This window comes from Malaclemys terrapin, chromosome 10 (assembly GCF_027887155.1).
Source record: "Malaclemys terrapin pileata isolate rMalTer1 chromosome 10, rMalTer1.hap1, whole genome shotgun sequence".
Taxonomy (NCBI): Eukaryota; Metazoa; Chordata; order Testudines; family Emydidae; genus Malaclemys; species Malaclemys terrapin.
Genome location: NC_071514.1, coordinates 30,120,063 through 30,136,610, shown reverse-complemented (window position 1 = coordinate 30,136,610; position 16,548 = coordinate 30,120,063). Strand labels below are relative to the sequence as shown.

The 16,548-nt window shown below is 41.6% G+C and overlaps 1 protein-coding gene across 5 annotated transcripts in view; it reads right to left on the bottom strand.

The window, feature by feature from the left end:
* Positions 1 to 16,548, bottom strand: part of ENTREP2 (endosomal transmembrane epsin interactor 2) — a 403,126-nt gene that overhangs the window by 190,620 nt on the left and 195,958 nt on the right. Inside the window, exon 1 of one of the 5 annotated variants that reach the window (XM_054042574.1) lies at positions 4,007 to 4,089. The exons of the other annotated variants lie outside the window; for them this stretch is intronic. The gene's annotated coding sequence lies outside the window, so the exon portion shown is untranslated. Of the gene's footprint in view, positions 1 to 4,006; positions 4,090 to 16,548 lie in introns of those variants that run through there. 5 annotated transcript variants of the gene reach the window in all.

The following is a 16,548-nucleotide window of genomic DNA, read 5'->3' as shown; positions in this document are numbered from 1 at the left end:
GATTTCAATCTGGATTTTGAATTTATAAATTTGGAATTGTGTGTATCCAGGATTTTATTTATTTTAGTTTCTATACTGACATCTCTAAATCTTCCTACTTTTATTTGTTCCCTCTTATGGATTCTTTCAGGCTTCTCCAAAATAATAATTCCCCTACAAATGTTTTTAAATAAACAGTTAATATTTAATTGTTCCTTAAAAAATCTTCTGAACTATAACCACAGGAAATTAAAGTCCATTAATCTACTTAATTGGTACAATAAGGATAAGGGGAATTAGAGCTTCCCTGTACTTCACAGCTAATGTTCCCTTAAAGATGATCAGATTTAATAAAAACCTATATTTTCACCTCAAGAATTGGTTTAACTTCAGTGCTCATCCAAGGTGAATTTCACCCAGTGTAGATGGCCTGCATGGGGTTCTTCCCACTACTTAAAGCTCTATGCCCAGTGTGTGACCTGAATACTGAGTATAAGATCATGAAACCTCACCTAGCCTTTCATAAGGACTCAATATGGCATGCAAAATTTGCTGCACCAGTAAAATTGTCTCTTCATGCACACTCCATTTCTTCTTTCAGCCATTTAAATTCACCTCTATTATTCTATTCTTGATCGCTATATACAAGATGAATTTGCAACTTTCTTTGATAAGAAAATTGTTTAAAACATGCAATAGTACAACCACTACAAATTCAGCTCACATCTCTCCTCTCCTTTCACTTCCCCCTGCTACTTTGTTTCATTCCTATTCACAATCTGACTAACATTGTTCTGCCTGTGAATAAATCGTCCTTCCCTTGAGCCACTTCCAGCTCAGATTACATTGCCCTTTCTTCTGTCTAGTGCTCATTATATTACAGCCATTATTAATAACTCTCTCTGCACTAGTATTTATCCTAGATCATTTTAAATAGTGACCTTTTCAGAAATGCACCCCCTTCCTCTCAGATCTTAATTTTCTTTCCAGTCTCTGTTGCCTCTATAAAGTTCTTAAATAATGTTTCTTTCTGCAAAATTATCGGTATCACTCTGGTTTCTGATTTGGTCAAAGTACATTGAACACGAGCTCAATTGCATGTTACAGTTCCCTGAGAAGGGGCAGCATCAGCCTGATTAAGAGGCTAACTCAAGAATGCTACAACTGGAAAGAAGTGATAGGATACACCTCCCTACTTGCTTGCCTGTAACATTCAGCACCTAAGCGTAATGAACCTGCAACTGTTGGCTACGTTCCAGATACCACATGGCCAAATGCATAGAGACATTTACAGTCACCATTGGGAATCAAACCTGGGCCCTTCCACCAGGGCCGCCGAGAGTGGGTTCGGGGACTGGTGAAAAATTTTTTTCGGTCTGGCTAAACAGCCGAGGAAACCAGGCCCCGGGCCCCCTTCCAGACTGCCGGGCCCCGGTAATTTGTATCGGCTTTCCCAGCCTCTTGTTGGCCCTGCCTTCCACATTAAAAACATAGTTCTCTAGCCATGAAGGTAAATTGAATTTTTTTATCTGTTTGAAGGCAGTAGGCTTTTATAACCACTGGAGACAAGCACTGAAGGAAAAGAGTCATAAGCACTAGGCTATTTTATTATAGAGAGGTTGCCAACAGGAGATCCCAGTTTCATAACATATTTTAATAATTGACTCTATAGCCATCAGTAAAAAATATCTACATATGAACATTTTCTGTAGTCAAGTCGAGATTTCTTATAAACAAAACTATACTCCCTCCATTCTACAGGATCGCCAATGGCTTCAGATTCATGTAAAATTGTTTTATATAAGCCTTCCTGTTCATAGACTTAAAGCGCCTTATTTCCTGATATGATTGTTCCTTATTCTCCTTCTACTCTCCATTGTATACACTGCTGTGTATGCTGTACTTCCCTATTAAAAGTAAAAAAGCAATCATCTCCCAACCTCCAGAGCATTCGGCATCATCCAGCTCAATCTGCAAATGTCAGTGAAATAAGGAATTTACATCTCTACTCCTAAGAGAGAAAAAATGATTTAACAAAAAACAACAACAAAAACAAAAACAACCTTGGACAGACCATAATTTCTGACTTCATTCCTCCTTGAGAGTTAAATGAGGATTAAAAAAAAAAAAACAACAACAACATTTTCCTGTTTCTTAAAAAAAAATTGTTTCCCCCTCCATTTACCAAAACCTCAATGACATTTTCAGGGTTAAAAAAAAGTGACTGTAGGTATGTGAGTGAGCCTGGCAAATATAGGCAAAGTGATACTATAGAGAAGGATTTAGAGCAACAAACACAACTAAACACAAAGAAGAGAAAGAATGGAAAAAAATCTTTTTGCAGTTTAAACTTATAAAATTTTTGTAGAAATTTCCACTTGTTACAAAATAAGCTGCCCCAATTCCTCCCTCATAAATGCAATCTCTGAGATGCATGATCAACTGATTCAATTCTGTCACGCCCCAAGAGACAGAAACAAAAATTTCCAGCATTAGCAAGGAAAAAAGAATTGAACTAAGGGATATGGATATTTGCAGACTATTCATGGCAGACAGTCTCTAAAGGATAAGAGAACTCCAGCACCAAAGAGATCCTTTTTTAACGTTCCTCTCCATTACCTGGACACCAGTCAATTGTTTAAATACTGTCAAATTAAAATAGCACATTTGACTGATCAAGAAGCAGAGTCAACATATAGGATCTACAAACCTATTTTTTATTCAGCTATTTTAAAATGTATTGTTTTATTAATAAAAGTATTTTATATATCTATAACATTTTGCACCACCTAAGCATCCCAAAGCACATCAAAAGTCATGGGCCACATTTTTGGACCAGGCCTCTGAGTTTGTATGCCAATTTTTATACATGCAACTGCAGCATGCCTGGATAGAAATCATTTCTGCATAGAAATTAGGCAGTTGCAAGTCAAGCTATCTGATCTACGCATGCAAACTATTTTCACAACCTCAAATTGGTGGCATACACAAAGGGTGATGAATACATAGAGAAGACTTCTTGAGGCTCCCCTAAAGCAGCATTCGAGAGAAAAATCACAATAAAATCAAACCTCTAATCACTGATAAAATTCACTTCTTTGGTTTAAGGAAATCATATAGTGTTTTCTCCATCACCTCAAGCAGTCATGCAGTACACTCCTGGAACACTTTGTCCCTGCTATGTCTGTCTGATCCATTTTTGTGTTTCATCTGCAAGCTCACTGAGATAGCACCCACGAGGCTAGTAAAACATTTGAAGTATTTATTCTATTTTCATTTAAAAATAGGTGCACATACAGGATGTAAACTTTTTTGCATACAGAGGATGGCCTGAAATGTGAATGAATTCTTTCTTAGCATATGTCTAATGGAAAGCAGTTCTAGCTAGTCATCCTAGTACAATCATACCTGGTCCCTGCCCTGAGTATGTACTTGGGTGGTTGGCCCAAGCCACTGCCTGTGCTGCCACGGCCACACTGCTACTATTTAGAATATCTCTGTCTACCTGTGCTGGAAAGTACACTCCCAGTGGCAATGTAGACATATCCTTAGTGCTTTCCAGGTATTTCACTACCTTAACCTTGAACTGAACTATTTTTTGCCTCAGATGTTGAATTCCACAAGCCTTACTGATCATTGCTAAAGGTGGAAAAACCTGCTCAGACACACACAAAAATTGAGATCTATACTAAGAATAAGGAACTGACAGGATGAAAAAAAAAATCACTGGTTTGAATCCCTTGGAAACTGAAACAAACAATGGTATTTTGTTTATCAGTTGATCTAATGATCCTAAAACAGCTGCTCTCTCTATTCTCAAACCAAACATTATCCTTTATCTTTGATTTGGACCAATCTTGAGTTAACCTAGACTTTGGTTCTCAGCTCTGAACAATCCTCATACACAAATCAACTCTATAGCCCGATTTCAACATCCCAGCTGTCCCTAACACATGCACAGTTGAAACTTTATAGTTCATTAGTCCATGAGAACTGGAAGCATATATCAACTAGACCCCAAACGTACCTTTGGAAGGAGGATGGCAAAACAACTGAAGTGAAGAGAGGTGGTGATTTGGAACAGGAATGCTGCAGGGAGCAATAGGGAATTGTGTATCCTTCATACAAGGCTCAGTTACAGTTCAGCCAAGCATCCACACTTCTGAAGGTTATTCAATCCTACTTCCTATCTAAATGCTGTAAATTAAAGAATAAGAAATCATCATCTCAGCACAGGGGACTGGACTTCATGACCTCTTGAGGTCCCTTCCAACAGAGGTGAAAGTAAGCCAGTACGGCATACCAGTAAGAAAGTGGCCGCCGGTACTGGTACACAGACACTGTTAAGAAGCACCATACTGGCAGGGCCACTGATGCAGGGGGAGGGGCAAAAGGGGCAGCTGCCCCAGGACCTGGCGATTTAAAAGGACCCTGGGCTCCCAGCAGCAGCCAGAGCCCCGGGCCCTTTAAATCGCTGCCAGAGCCACAGGCTGGGCAGCGCTTAAGGGCTGGCTGGGGGAGTCTGGCCCCAGCCCAGCTCCACTCCTTTGGCCCAAGGCCCCGCCCCTTCTGGGGGCCAAGAGCCACCCCCCCACCTTGCCCAGGAGCCCGGCTGCCCTGCACACCGGTAAGTCTTTTAAGTTACTTTCACCTTACATTTCTATGATTCTATGATCATTCTTCAGTTAGGAGATCAGTGATGTGAGATATCCTGAAATTCAATGCAGGATCTTCCTACCTATTATGCTTAATTTCAGAATTCAGTGCTATATTCAGTGCTATGCATCACATTATGCTGACTTTTCTCAGTAATGGCAAACACTTCTCAGTAGCAGCATTCCTACAGACCCCTGAAGAATTTTGCTATATTTGGTCTCTGCAGTAAAAGCATCCTATACATCTGTCTCAGACATGTAAACCATGCACAATCTGTTTTTGATTTTAAAAATCTCTTAATAAAGAGATCTGCTTTTGAGATCAACTTAAGCCATGGAACCAATTTTAAATTCAGCATTCTGTCAAGAATGAATATATATGGCACCAACAAAAATGCACAAAAAACGATGATCAAAGAAAGCACTCTTGTTTTCTCTTAATATTCTAGTCTCACTTTGAACATTGAAGGTCTAAAAAAAAGAAAGCTGAGAGTCTCATTTGATCTTCTGATTCCAGCTACTGGGGAGAATTCAGAGACAGAGAAGAAAAGGTAAGGAACCAGAGAGAGGAACCCTCCACACTCCCCTTTCACTGGTCTCTGGCCCCTGTGGAAGGAGCTCCAGGGAGAGATTTCCTTCCCTGCTCTCCCAGCTGCTGCTACCTGGGTCTCATGCAGGGAGTCATAAAAACACAAGACTCTCCTCCTGCCCCCCCCCCCCCAGCATTAGTATGCTCTTCAGTCCCCGGACAACTTCCTGATGGATTGCAGTAAGATTACTGCTCAGCTGAAGAGCCCAATAAGGCTAACTGTGATGGAAGGAGGAGGGTGGATAATGGCAAGTGAAGAACTGCTCCTCTCACTACATTCAGATGCTACATTGACTCTAGAGAGATGATCCCGGGGGGCTGGATTGGGGTGGGGGACAATAAAGAGAAGAGAGAGAAGTGAACCCTTGACATGGTTCCTCATGCATGGGACCCAGTGAGCACAAGCTTTTCCAACTATTTTTTTAAACTAAGAAGATTCACAGACAAAAATTAATTAAAATGGAGTTGAAAATACATATTGGAAACTTAATGAGGAAAACAACTTATAAGAATGTTGTAGTTATCAGGAATACCAAGCAGCAGAAACCCAGGAAATTAGAGTTAAAACTAAATGTAAAAGAAACCCAAAAACTGAATATACACCAATAGTGATGCCCTGAAAAATCCTTATCCATTCATGACAGTTTCATCTCACCAGTTATCACAACACTAGCTTAAAAGCTTTGGAGCTCCCTAACTCACCCTCAAAATGCGCTTCTGGCCCCTGTGGTGTTTCGCCGGGCCAGGTTGCGCAGGTGAACAGGAGACAGCGACTGAACCCAGTCTCCCTTCTCCTTATAAATCCCTGCCAAGGCTGCCAAGGCCTTGGTGGCGGTAGTAGCCGGAACTGCTTCCTTGCTGACTGAGGCATATGCAACCCCAGGGAGCGGAGGGTGGCCCCCCAGTGTCCTTCAGATTGTGCAGCCTCACATCCGTCTGTTCTGAAAACAGCCTGACTCCATCGAATGGGAGATCTTGTACGGAGGACTGCATTTCCTGGGATAGGCCGGCGGTCTGAAGCCAGACGCTGCGCCTCATGACCACCACCGAGGCGACCACCCTGGCCATTGAATCAGCTGCATCCCAGGCCATCTGGAGGGCGCAACAAGCCGCTGTAGTACCCTCCTCCACAAAGGCCCCGAACTCTTGGGTCACCTCCTGGGGCACTGAGTCTTTAAATTTGTGGAAGGAGTCCCACAGGTTAAAATTATAATGCCCCAAAAGACCCTCGTGGTTCGCGGCCCAGATTTGGAGACTGGCCGTGAATAAATTTTTCTCCCAGAAAGGTCCAGTTTCTTGGCCTTCCTTATTTTTGGGGGTGGAAGTAACATGCCCTTGCTCGTCCTTTTTGTTGGCTGCTGACACAATCATCGACCCCGGGGCAGGTTGGTGTATAAGTATTCAAACCCCTTGGTGGGGACAAAATACTTTTTCTCGGCCCTCTTGGAAGTGGGCGGGATGGATGATAGGGTTTAGCAGAGGGCTTTGGCAATGTTCAGGACTCCTTTGTGCACCACAGCGTGACATGTGCAGGGGTGGATGCAGAGAGCACATTGAACAAAGTGTCTGATTGCTCCACCATCTCTTCCTTTAGGCCTTTAGGCCTAAGTTAGTGGCCACCCATCTGAGCAGGGCTTAATGCTCCTTTAAGTCGTCTGGTGGGCTAGCACAGGAGGGCCCCACAACTCCCTCGTCTGGAGAGGAGGAGGACAACTGAACCACTGGGGAGGGCCTGGGGCATCATCCCCCCAGGGGAAGAGGGTCTCGGGTGTCCCTCCACCTCAGCGCCCACCAACGTTTCATGCACTGATTCCCGTGCCGCAGGTGCTGGTCTGATGCGATGAGCGACGACTGGCGAGATGGGGGCATCGGCATAATTGGCACGCCCCAGGCATTCCAGTAAGTTCATAGCGCTGGCCGCTGGCCCTGCTGCCAGGTCGGCATCATTGTGGCAGATGTAACCTCCAGACCCCAATCGTGACACTGCTGTCTCGGTGAGGGGCTGAACTCCCTCTCCATGCCAGAGAAATCCTCCTCTGGTGACCAGGGCGGGGCTATTGATGCCTGAGTCTGGTGGCTAAACATTGCTGGGGTGATCGGTGCCTTAAATAGTCAGACCAGGGCCAAGAATAGGGAGAGCAGTGCCAGGTTGTGGAGCATCCCTGAGGTCTCAGGGATAGTGACCGTCAGTGCAAAGATGACTGGTGCCGACTGTACGGCTACCGGCACCTCCCTCTGGGCAAGTTTGGCATGAGGACAAAGTCTGGGAGCGCAGTGCTGGTGATCTGTAGCGGCAAACCGGTGACCTGGGCTGATGTGGAGACCGAGGACACGGCCACATAGGGCTCTGCCTCGGCACCAGAGCCAGTTAGCACTCACTCACCTTCTGGGAGGCCTTCACATTAACCCTGGTGTCCAGCCAGCCAACTGCATGATGCCAGCTGGCCAGCAGGACCCCAGCCCCAGCCGGGCCAGTAGGCCCCCAGCCACAGTGGGCAGGCAGCACCCCAGCCCCAGTGGGTGGGCCGGAGTGATCCTGGCAGCGGCAGGCAGGCCGGGTGGGCTGCAGCGGTATTTACATCCCTAGTAGTAGGTCCACTCGGGGACATGCCCCCTTGTGGCTCCAGTGTGGGCGGGCAGCCCCTTGATCCAACTTGCTCGGTGCTGGGTCTCTCTTCTTGATCTTATTGGGCACCGGCAAAGGGGATCAGTGCTGGGGGTGCACTGTGCACTGAGGTCCAAGTGCTGGGCTTTGCATCTGGCCAGGCCAACTCAGGGGCTGGGAGAAGAGTGGCCTCCATGAGGAGGGCCCTCATGCGAATATCACGTTCTTTCTGTGTCTTGGGGCAAAAGTTCTTACAGATGCGACACTTTTCTTTAACATGGGTGTCCCCCAGGCACTTCAGACAGCTACCAAGTGGGTCACTAACAGGCATAGACCGGTTGCAGTCTGAGCACAGCTTAAAACCCAGAGACTGGGGCATGCCCCACCTGGGGCAAAATTCCCAATGGGACCCTAACTGACTAACGACAGTACTTAACAGCTACTTACTAACTAATCTACAATAAGAACAAACTATGTACAGCTCTAACACAAAGTTCGAAGAGTAAGAAAAAACGCTGTCCACTTACAAAGCAAGGGAAAGAGGTGCTCCAACCAAACATCACGGGTGGTAAGAAGGAACTGAGAGGGCGTAGGGCCGGTGGCGCCTGATATACCAATGCATGAGTGCAGTACTCAAGGGGGTGCCACAGCCGACCTTACGGATACCGCTAAGGCAAAAGTCTCAGACAAATGTGCACGTGGGCACGCATACCCCTAGAATGGAATTGACATGAACAAGCACTTGAAGAAGAATATGTATTATATATCAGATTTACAAAGTACACATACATCAAGCATTATTTCTTCATTTCAAAAGAACTTTTCCAATTAAAAAGAAAAATACTAACTGGCTGTTACAAGAATCCAAAAAACCTAATCAAATAACTAAAATGAAAAGTTTAAGAATGAGATGAAAATTGAGCAATTTAAAAAAAAATTATTAGTGGAGAGGGCTTCAAAAGAATTTTGGTTAACTAGAACATAAACATACTAAGGCTGTCGATTAATCACAGTTAACTCATACGATTAACAAAAAATTAATCGTGATTAAAAAAGCTAATTGCGATTAATCGCACTGTTAAACAATGAAATACCAATTGAAATGTATTAAATATTTTTAGATGTTTTTCTACATTTTCAAATATATTGATTTAAATTACAACACAGTATACAATGTACTGTTCTCACTTTATATTATTTTTGATTACTAATATTTTCACTCTAAAAATGATAAAAGAAATTGTATTTTTCAATTCACCTCAGACAAGTACTGTGGCGCAATCTCTTTATTCTGAAAGTGTAACTTACAAATGTAATTTTTTTTGTTACATAACTGCACTCAAAAACAAAACAATGTAAAACTTTAGAGCCTACAAGTCCACTCAGTCCTACTTCTTGTTCAGCCAATTGCTAAGGGTATGTCCAGACTACCCGCTGGATCGGAGGGTAGCAATCTATCTATTGGGGATCGCTATATCGCGTCTCGTCTAGACGCGATATAGCGATCCCCGAACACGCTCCTGTCGACTCCGGAACTCCACCAGGGCGAGCGGCGGTAGCGGAGTCAACAGGGGAGCCGCAGCCGTTGATCCCGCGCCGTGAGGACGGGAGGTAAGTCGAAATAAGATACGTTGACTTCAGCTACACTATTCCCGTAGCTGAAGTTGCGTATCTTACATCGACATCCTCCTCCCCCCCAGTGTAGACCAGGCCTAAGACAAACAAGTTTGTTTATATTTACGGGAGATAATGCTGCCTTCTACTTACTTACAATGTCACCTGAAAGTGAGAACAGATGTTTGCATGGCACTTTTGTAGCCAGCACTGCAAGGTATTTACATGCCAGAAATGCTAAACATTCGTATGCCCTGTCATGCTTCGGCCACCCTTCCAGAGCATATGCATTAAAGAATGCATTAATTAAATTAGTGACTGAACATCGGCATGGACGCATGTCCTCTGGAATGGTGGTTAAAGCATGCAGGGACATATGAATCTTTAGTGCATCTGGCACATAAATATCTTGCGATGCTGGCTACAACAGTGCCACGCGAATGCCTGTTCTCACTTTCAGGTGACATTGTAAACGAGAAGCGGGCAGCATTATCTCCTGCAAATTGTAACCAAACTTGTTTGGCTGAATAAGAAGTAGGACTGAGTAGACTTGTAGGCGCTAAAGTTTTACATTGTTTTATTTTTGAATGCTTTTTTTTGTACATAATTCTACATTTGTAAGTTCAACTTTCATGATAAAGAGATTGCACTACAGTACTTGTATTAGGCCAATTGAATTGAAAAAAATACTATTTCTTTTGTTTTTTTACAGTGCAAGTATTTGTAATGAAAAATAAATATAAAGTGAGCACTGCACACTTTGTATTCTGTGTTGTAATTGAAATCAACATATTTGAAAATGTATCCAAAAATATTTAAATAAATGGTATTTTATTTTTATTTAACAGCGCGATTAATTTTTTTAATTGCTTGACAGCCCTAAAACATACACATACCTATACACAAGTGGTATATAAGAGCTAGGTATTATTATTATATGCTATTCTCCTGGGCATTTCAGATACAAAATTCTTCACATACATGCATGCTTTGTTGTTGTGACTTATGTTTAATGCAGTCTTACATGTGTGTTTTAGGTTCCCTTCTTAATTTCTATCATGGCATTTACTTCTCTGCTTCCATCAACATAAACAATTAGACACAGATCCTTCAGTGATATTTTGTGTATCCCCCAACATTTCAAAGAATGAACAGCAAATGAGAATAGCAAATAAATAACAAATAGCAAATATATGACCAATTATACTCAAGCGCTGTGCTCAGTTTGATGTACCAACAGATATTTAAAAACATCATCAATGTAACTACCATGTACATTTTTTGAAACTTTTTCTCTCTAAGCATTTCTCTCAGATAGGTAGCAAAGATACCTTTATTTAAGCAATCTTAAATTAGATAATGAAAAAAAACCCACTTTTAGGTCCCAATTTTTGTCTTCATATGCATGGGCAAAATCCCAATGGGTGAGTTTTGCACTCATGTATCTAAACCCTTATATTCTAGCATGCCAAATACAGTATATTAATGCTATATAGAGTATAATAAAGGAGGAAAATCCTGTATTGACTTATACCCCATACAATCTTAGTGAAATTAATGTAGAATTTGCCCCCTTTATTGCCATGCTCGTTGTTCATAGTTTAATTTGCACCACAATGCAGTAAATTGCAGGTGCCATTCTTGAAGTAAAACTGAATATTCAATTTTGTTTTTTAGTTCTACTTCGGGTGAAATGTCTGAGGAAATAGAAGATATCTTCTTATCTTTGGTAAAGTTTTGTTACATTATAGTTTGAATTAGTTTCTACTGCTTTTTATTATCATTGACTTGAATTTTATCACATCTTTCTGAGTTGGACAACACAGATATTACAAAATTGATGGATACTCCATTACGGAATACTGCAGTCTGAGGACTGTTGGCTTGATATACTTGACTACATGTAAGCACTAATGATTACTTTGTTACAAGACACAAAGATTCAGGTCTCTTTAAAACAATAATACCACTAAATCAACATGACTGATTGTAGTCTCATTTAAAAAGGCCAAATAAAAACAAATCTGTCCTCCTAATGAGTTTGTAAGTGCTTACTTTAAACAATAATGCTGGTAATATATACCAGTACTTATTGTATTTCAAGAAACAAGTTCATAGGCCACTTCTATGTACTGTAAATATTCAAGTGGCAGTGAATCAAGTCTTCCCAAAAGGCTGTTATAGTTGTAGTAACAGGAAAAGTCCCCATGCCTAATTGCTTTTTTTTTTCCATTAGGAAATTAAGAGAATTTGAAGTCAAAGATTCACTTGACAGTTATGAATAAAACTAAAAGACAACACCCTGTCATAAACCTAACACCTAACAGTCCCTCACCTACAATAAGCTTCAGAAGCATCGCTTGAAATCATCAGTATGAATTTTAAATACCCCAAATTATAAATATTAAACAAATACACTAATTTTATCACATGCATCTGAACCGAATGAGTTTTGAAGGTTCAACTTTTGAAAACTAAGAGTATGTCTACACTGGCAAGTTTCTGCACCACAAGTCATTCCACTTTTATTAAAACACTGGAATTAAACCACTATTGCGTATCCACACTGTGCTCCTTGTGACGCTGGAACGCATCCACATTAGCAGCTCTTGCAACGGCAAAGAGAGCAGTGCATTGTGGTAGCTATCCCACTGTGCAACTGGCCGCAGGGTGCTTTGGGAAGGGTTTGCAATGCCTTTGGGACTGGCACAGCATCACATGATGCAGATTTCCCAAACCCATTGTTCCATGGGTATTCTACTACATTGCCAGCTGCTTTTCAACTGAAGTGGGGGTGGGGGAGAGTGTGTGAGTGTATGGAGTGGGGGAGAGCGAGAGAGTGTGTTTTGGAGGACAGGGAGTGTGTCAGCACGCTGTCTTGTAACTTCAGACAATGGCAGGAAGCAACCAGTCGTCAGGCAGGAGGTGGGGGAAAACTCGACATCAGCCCCTGCTTCCCTGGGCTCTGCACAGCACTCTCTCTCTCTCTCTCTCTCACACACACACACACACACACACACACACGCACACACTTGCCTCTGTGTTCAACAGCACAAGCATTCCACATTAATGGTTTGCTTTGTGTCCCGAAGCAGATCAGCATAGCATGCAATGGCTGTCAGAAACGGTGCTTTGAAAGGGGAGGGGAACATGTCTCCAAGGCAGCCAAGTTCAAAACAATGAGCAGAGCGCTCACTTGAGGCATTATGGGACAGCTCCGGAGGCCAATTACAGCACAGAAAGCAATCAAGTGTTCACACTGGCAATAGAGCGTTTGAGCCTCTGTGCAAATAGCCTTACAACTCTTGTCGAGGTGGGTTTTTTGTAGCGCTGCAACTGAGGTGTTTCTGCGCACAATGTGGCTTGGCAGTGTATACACGTCTGCAGTTTGAGTGCAAAAAGCTGTTTTACTGCGCAGAAACTTGCCAGTGTAGACAAGCCCTAAGTGACAGATTTGAAAATCTATCTAGTGAAAAGCGACAAAGAGTCCTGTGGCACCTTATAGACTAACAGACGTATTGGAACATAAGCTTTCGTGGGTGAATACACGAAAGCTTATGCTCCAGTATGTCTGTTAGTCTGTAAGTTGCCACAGTACTCTTTATCGCTTTTTACAGATCCAGACTAACACGGCTACCCCTCTGATACTATCTAGTGAAGAAATTCTACATATAAAGCATGAATTGTTTGAGGACTTTTTTCTTTATCTTCATGCAGCAATAGCTTTAAAACATTGAAGATGAAGAAAGATTGTAAAATGGCACCAGTTACAGTAACAATAAATTATACATTAGCATTAAGATCTCCAGACACATGCCAACAAATATTAAATAATCTTCCCTAATTCTTAATGCACATTTTATGAAAGAAAAGACAGTTTAATTGCTATTTCTTTCAGTTTCTAAAGGAAGATTGAGTACTGTGTTACTGCCTTAATGCTGTCATTACTTAATACCAAAAGATCAAAACTGGACAATTTGTGGAATCAGGTTGGCATCAACATGTTATGAAGAGCCTCATTATATTTAAAGATGCAATTCTGGTGTACAATTTGTTACTATTTCTCACATATGTGCAAACTTGACTTCACATACCATTTTAAGCTAGGGCATCCCTAAATCTATACAGAAGACCAAGAAAGGATCTCACACATAAGATATCAAAGACAAAAAAAATAATTTTGATGCTATACTTAGCACAAGTAGCATCATATGTATTTTCAATTTGTTATACATACATTAGCTAATTAATAATATCCCTAGGAGTTAGGCAAAAACTCTCCTTCCCATTTTACATATGGGAAAATTAAGGAATACAGAGGTAAAGTGACTATCCCAAACCTGCACAGCAAGTTGAGGTTCAGCCAGCAGAAGTTCCAGAAGTCTCTGGCTCCCAAGCCTGAGCTTCATCGACTCACCCACAAATTGTAAATAAAGTTATAACATTTTGAATTCTCCCCCTCACCCGACTATTTTGTGATTAAACAAAAGAAAAAAAGATTTACTCCAAAAAGATTCTGCATCTCAAGATATACCATCTGGAGTTATGGGCCTGAACACTGGAAAACTAAGAGCAAGTAAACACTGCAAGGTCCCACAAAATGGAAACTTTTCAAAACTGTTGCTGGTTTCTAACATCACATGTCAAATATTGCCTTGGCTGGATCTGATAGGGGGATGAGCAGGAACTCCAACATGCAACTTCTGTTATTAGAAGTTACAACCAAAGTAAGAGTAAGAAAGAGGAAGGTGCAGACAAGGTCTAGCACAAAGCTTTCATTATGAAAAATAAAATGATAATCCTTTTTAAAAGTTTGTTCTCATCCTCCTCTGCAGGATGGACACTTTGTGTATTCATTATTCAAATTGGATCTTTTATATCATATTACCTTAACTGGTAGGAAACTGAGGTTCTCACAACACCCCATATTTAAAAATATTCATTTTATTTCCTTATCTCTTTAAGACAGTGAAATGGAGGGTGCACTTATAGTTCCTTTTACTTAAACTGCTACTACAAGCTGCTGTAGGTATCATCCATCAAAGATTTGATGTATTTGGTGAAGAGTGTTCAAACAACATCCTCAGAGGCAAAATATCCAAACTGTAGCCATACAGTACACAAACTGCTGCCTTACTGAATTAATCCACAAATTCTCTTTCCAACCAAGAAGCCACAGCCCCATAGGGAAACATCCCAAAATACAATGATGAATCTACCTTGAAATGGTGACTTTAAAAGTTTTAGCCTCCTTTTTGGCAGTCTCCCATAAAACAAATAAAAATGGCCAAAATTCTGAGTACTTTGTCAGATACAAATTTAGAACACCCACCAATATCCACCCAAATGCTGAAGGTGCCCGTTCTCATTAGGATATGAGCTAGAGAGCAGGATTTCCTGAAACAGGCTTGGAGACCCTTTGATGTTCAGGAATACCCCTAAATTCCTGTCGAGGAGGACAGCAAAATAAATTTTCCCTTTGTCCTATTCTATATAGATTCTTATAGGCTCCCCCCGGTTGTATGAGTGCCCTTCAGTCGTCGGTGAGCCCTTGAGGTTGAGGATGATCTCTTTCAAAGGTTTTATTTTTTATGGGTCCTTTGGTGACAGGAGTCAAGCTTGAGCCACAGGCTCATTGGTAAGACGTTGCAGGTGCTGTTGGAAGTCAGAGTTGGGCTGCAATTGCTGCGTGACAGTTGTCTTTCCTTTCTTTTCTGGCCTTTTTCTGCAACCAGGGCAAGGTGATTTTCCTCAAACGTGGATGTCCCCTCTCTGACGAGTCTTTGCCAGTTATCTCTATCCTGGACTACTGTCTCCCAGTGTGTGGTGTTGATGCCGCATCTCTTGATGTTTATCTTGAGGATTCTCCTCTCACTTACAAAAGTTTAACTGTAACTTTAACAGGAGCAACTGTGTTGATGTCAATAGAGTAAAAATGTGTGTAAAATTGATGAGAGGAGAAGAAATAAGCCCAGTGAGTTGGAGCCCTCCATTTCAGTTTAGCAGCTTGGGGAGTGGGTGACCCAGTAAGTTCTGAAACTTAAATGTGGCGTCTGTAGAGGAAAAGCGTGAGATCTAGGTAAGAGGGATCTTTGTGAAAAACGCTTTATTTCTGATCCTGCATTTCCCTTCCTTGCTGTGCAGGAAAATTCAGGCCCCGCAACTGGGAATGAGGTCAGACCTGGCCATATATGCTAGCTGTCGCATATTGCTTTTCTTTGTTGGTTCTTTGATGAACACTGGTCACCAGGACCTAATTTCTCTCATAAAATAGAAGAGTATGAGTCTGGTTCATTGCTTATACTTTGTTGGCTGTCAGCTTCAGTCACTGAAGTAACCTTGGCATGCTTTGGGTAATAAGAGTGTACTAATTCAGTCCAATTTGGGGATATGGTTCTGTTCCCTTTTCACCCAGCTTTCTCCACTTGACATCTAGCATATGTCCCATACTTTCAAACAATAGCAATCTACAAAAATACAGCAAATAGCCTGCTCTTTCCCTCCTGCTCAGAATCTGCAATGTCTTACAAGTGTCCCTTCCTTTCATGATTTTATACAGCATTTAGAAATTTCTCAGTTGATTAACACACTTGCTCCTTCCTGTTTTCTAAGTCATTAGGCACTGCTCCCCCCCATTATGCACTTTTTATTCCTGAGTCCATCTTTGAAAGACCCTGTTCTCCACTTGTGCTGGTATGGTTAACCAGTCCTATCCACACACTCAAATAATCGTATGTTTGCCTGAAAGACCTAGTCCCAATACTTCAATTAGGATTTTAAATTATTAAACTTCTTACTTAGTATATGTACACTTCGTTGCACCCAGACCTACAATAAGAAGTACAGGAGGAAAATTGGAAAAAATCCAAAATGTAATAAATAATCTTAGAACAACAAAGGTAGGGAACGAAAGGAAGACTGCACAAGAGGTAAAGATAAATATTATGAAATATTTCTAGCACATAAAGAAAAAGTGAACAGTGAAAGAGGCTATAGGCCTCTGAGTGATGAAAAAGGTATTTTACTGAAAGGAGAGAGAAAGAGAAAACAACAACTCAACAAAATTTATTTGCTTTATTGTTCACAAAGGATGGGAGACAGATGTC